This window comes from Otolemur garnettii, unplaced genomic scaffold (assembly GCF_000181295.1).
Source record: "Otolemur garnettii isolate 467f Iridium unplaced genomic scaffold, OtoGar3 scaffold00017, whole genome shotgun sequence".
Taxonomy (NCBI): domain Eukaryota; kingdom Metazoa; phylum Chordata; class Mammalia; order Primates; family Galagidae; genus Otolemur; species Otolemur garnettii.
The window spans coordinates 5,206,510-5,211,449 of record NW_003852412.1 but is presented as its reverse complement, the minus strand read 5'-3'; positions in this window follow the sequence as shown (position 1 = coordinate 5,211,449).

Here is a 4,940-nt window from a genome sequence, read left to right as displayed (position 1 = left end):
AATTATCATTTGCATCATCTCTTTTATCTGAAAAGAAATCAAACTTCTATTTGCTTCACTAAATCCATGAGGTAGATAATAGCCTTTCCTGACTCTGGAAGGGATGGTGAGGCGGCCGCTGCCTACTAATAGCTGAGAAGAGAGGGACGGCCCTTCTTTAAGGCTGAGTTGTCTCTGTGAGAAGGATCAACTCTGAAGGGCTCTAAATATTCAAACTTTAACATCGCTCCAACTTTGGATGGCCTACTGAGTGAGGTAGAGACTTGCACATTGTGGTATTATATTTCCAGGTTTGTTTAAGACAACCCTGGGTAAATGTAGCTGCCAAACATTATAGGCATATAGTCAATTGATTTGGTTTGTAAAAAGCTAGGGGAAACTTTATTTGTCCTAAAAAGGCTGTCAAGAATCCTAATATCTTTGTGTTTGAAGATATGGGAGAATCATTATTATTATTAGTACTGTTTTTTGAGTACAAGGATCACTTTGTCATCCATGGTAGACTGCTGTGGCGTCACAGCTCACAGCAATCGCAAACTCTTGGGCTTAAGTGAGCCTCTTGCCTCAGCCTCCCAAGTAGCTGGGACTATAGGTGCACGCCACAGTGCTGGCTATTTTTAGAGACAGGGTTTTGCTCTAGCTCAGGCTGGTCTTGAACTTGTGAGTTCAGGCAATCCACTCGCCTCGGCCTCCCTGAGTGCTAGGATTACAGGTGTGAGCCACCACACCTGGTCAATATGGGAGAACTATTGTTAGCTCATGCATATGTAGTTGTTAGGCTGGTGTGAACAGTGGGGAAGAGGAGAACAGTGGGGACAGGAGAAGGAAGGGGATTGGATCCACGCCATTAGGACTAAAACCCAGAAATTCAAACCTTGGAAGAGAAGGCAGCCAGGAGAATCAGGAGATGCCAATAACTTTCACAGCTCTTACCCATTATCTTACGGGCTTGGTTGGTGGGTTCAAAGATACTGGTTGGAGAGTATAACGTATCTGGCCACCATTGTTCCATAAGGCAGAACATATCATCATCTAACTCGGGAAAAATGATATCTTACTAGGAAAATAAAAATTCCTCAGGGAAGGCTTTCTTTACAGTTTGTAACTTCTCCCTGCCCTCAATTAGATCAGGTGCCCTGGTATACATGTATGCTGTCAAAGGACACAGTGTTTTTCCTCGCTTTTTATATAACTATGTTTGTGAGATTACTTGGTTAGTACTGGTCTCCCCACCATCAGACAGAAAGCTTGGTGAGGGCAGAGACTGAGTGTGTCTGTGTTTTGAATGTGGTTGAAGAAATATTTCTGGCATTCTGTCCAAAATCTTTCTCTCTCAAGGAGCCTGACATGCATAAAAACTTGCATTGCCTTATATGGAGTGTTTGTCCTGCAGAAGATGTCCATCTGTCCAAGAGATGGTTCCCACTCTACTGGCCATAATGATTCAGTGTTTATAGGATCTGAATGTACAACAGTTTAGAAGTGACTTTATAACACAGCCCATAAGTTAATCACGAAGTCTTTCCATTCTCAAAGGACTAGGATGCTTTAATGACTTCTCTTTCATGTGGTTGAGGATGTAAAAGCTAGGACTTCAGAATGTCTTTCTTTGGCACAGGGTAGGAAAGAACATTGGGATGATTCTGTTATTTGCTATACAAATATTTACTTTTATTGTTTGTTAGATATTGACCTTCCAATGGATTTTCTGCGGGCAGCAGAACATTGTGAAAAGATTGTTGTCTTTGGAGCCAGACAAACCTGAATTTGAATCCCAGCTCTAATAGTTATGAGCTATGAGGCATCACATCTGTGAACTTGGGGAAATTGTGCTGGTTTTGTAGGGCTATCTCATTACTAGATACTAGAGATTTTATTGCCTAATGTGGTTCTCAATACACTGTAGGGGCCAAATACATGGTTATAGTGAGGATTATTATTGCGAAATTTCAGAAAGTGAAAGTTAATGTCCACAAAAGACAGGTAATTTACTTTAAAAACCCACAATGAACTGTGAGATAGTGCTCAGGAGAAATGGATAGAGCTTTTAAAATTCTGTAGAGAGGCAGACTTTTAGGAATTCTGGAGAAAGTTTAATATTCAGGAACATATGGGTATCCACACCCAAAGATGTAGCTTTGCTGATGAATATGTTATAGAGCCGGGAGAGCACGGCTTTGGAATACATTCCCTTACAGGGGAGAACACAGATTATTAGCATAAGTTCTGAAATGGCTATGTCAGCCTCAAGTTTAAAAGGGCATGGATTTAGCAAGAATTTGGTGGTTTTCTTGCCCCTGACAGGGCCCTTGCTTGCTTGGGGGCAATTCTGGCACCAGCTGCAGGCTCTCCGGGGGAGAGAGAAGCCAGACCCCAATACACAGCACCTGCTGCTACTGTGGGTGAAACTTCCCTTCTGCTAAGAATTCTTAGTTTTTAAAATGGGGAATGTAAAGCAGGCTTGTCTGAGGTTCTTCCTGCTACTTGGAACCCCCTGGAAACACTGTAGTCCCTCTGTCCAGTGGGTCACACTGATCTCATATTAGAATCATATGGGTAGTGGTCAAAAAAGACTGAAGCAGTGGGTGAGGTGGCTCACACCTGTAATCATAGCACTCTGGGAGGCCGAGGTGGGTGGATTGGCTGAGTTCAAGACTAGCCTGAGCAAGAGAGAGACCCTGTCTCTATTAAAAATAAAAAAAAACTAGCTGGTCATTGTGGCAGGTGCCTATAGCCGCAGCTCCTTGGGAGGCTGAGGCAAGAGGATCACTTGAGCCCAAGAGTTTGAGATTGCTGTGAGCTGTGATGCCACGGTAGTCTGCCGAGGATGACAAAGTGAAACTCTGTCTCCAAAAAAAAAAAAGGACTGATGCCTGAGACCCTTATTAGAACAATTAAATAAACCTTTTTTAGGTTTTAGGGAAGGGATCTAGATATCCATATTGAAAAAAGAAAACCTCAAATGAAAAAAAATCTCTAGGTGAGTTGAATGCCTCAGTGTTAAAATCACTGCTGGCCCAAATTTCTCAATACTAATTGTACTATAAAATCTCAGGAACTTATATGCAGGCAACAGCAAATAGAAGAGTGAGTAAGACATAAAAAGGTCATATTCTGCTTTGGTGTGTTTGGTTGAGGGCATTGGTCTGGGAATTAGGCCTCTTGCTAACATCACCTGGAATAGGGAGCTCATTGTTCTTGAAACCATTAAAACCCCATAGGAGATGAGGTGATGGGTTCTGGGAATGGGATGTCAAGCCATGTCATTTTCAATGCTGCATTTTTAGGAAATACTCTTCTTAGAGCACCTCCCTTGGGCCTGATGGTTTGGCAGCTTTACATCTAGCACTTAGTGATCCATCCCTCTGGGATCTCCCCTCTGATCTCAGAGTGCTGAAGACAGCTCTATTGGCAAAGACAGCACTGGAAACTTGCCCATACAAGGAGCGGCTTGACTGTCATCCCCACACAGCTGACAACTAACTAGGTAGGGACGAGTTGTGTAAGTGTTAGCACCTACCCATTCCATAGCCCTGGGGGGGAATCAGGATCACAGTGTGTTAGAATGGAGGGACTCGAGGTGCATTAGGTCACTTCACTCAGTGGGGAAGCACCAGACGGGTTCTTAGGGTAGGGATGAGGCAGCTGGCCCATCGCACAGGTCCTTATGCCTGGGGCAGGGCTTCTCCCATCTCATTTTTTCCCATCCTCTTTCATCATTCCTTTGCTTCCCTGGCCTCCTCTTTCCTTTTTCCTTCATTTCCAGGCTTCCTCTGACTCTCTCTTCTCCCCTTTCCTCTTATTTTTCTTCTCAACTTGGTAGTCTGAGTTCTTACCCTTGTTCTGTCTCCATTGCGGTGCTCTGACTGGAAAAGATGGTTGACTCTTCTTAGACTCAAATAATCTGTTCAGTGAATCAGGTGACTATTACAGTTTGTAATTTGTAGTTCAAAAGTATACAAAATTAGGTCAAAAGTAGAAAAAAATAGGAAAGTTGATAAAAAGGAAACCAAAGGTTTAACATCGCTGAACTCCTTCCCAGAGGCAGATGCTGTCAGATGGAGGGTGGAATGAGGCCATGGTTCCCCAAATTCTTCACAGATGGGGAGGAAAATGATGTTGGACAACTAGATTGTAGTGTGACAACTCATTTGAAGAAAACTTCTTGTGGCATCTCAGCAGAACATTTTTATCAACAGGATGGTTAGTGACTGCCTGACTGGAATTTTTTTAATTTCTGCATCATTGTATTTGAAATCATGGGGATTTGTTGAGAAGCTATTTCCTTCCACGTGCATGATATTTTGTATTTGGGATAATACATGCTCCTCCCAAATTTTAGGATGTGAAAATGTATTAAAGTGACATATGTTTTTCCCTCAGATGTTACCAGACCAATCCCTACACAAGCAGAAACAGGCCAAAATGCATATCTGAATGTATTTTTGTTCAAGGTCCTTTTGTTTCCTTAACTTTCTTAGAATGAGAAGATTATCATGAAGTTCTCTAGAAGGACAAAATCTGGGTTCTAAGCTTGGGGGAAAAATGACCCCTATTAAGGTATTTTCTCATAGGCCACTGGAGTGAACATTGATTTATTTTTGGTGCCTAGCATCTATCCGCCCTTTCTAGAATCACCTCTTCTTTGTTCTCTCAGGTCATGTAGTGAGATAAAGCTAGCCCATGGCTTGATGCCTATGGCTCAAGCGGCTAAGGCGCCAGCCACATACATCTGAGCTGGTGGGTTTCAATCCAGCCCAGGCCTGCCAAACAACAATGACAGCTGCAACCAAAAAATAGCTGGACATTGTGGCAGGCACCGGTAGTCCCAGCTACTTAGGAGGTAGACACAGGAGAATCGCTTGAGCCCAGGAGTTGGAGATTGCTGTGAGCTGTGATGCCGCTGCACTCTACCCAGGGCAATAGCTAGAGGCTCTGTC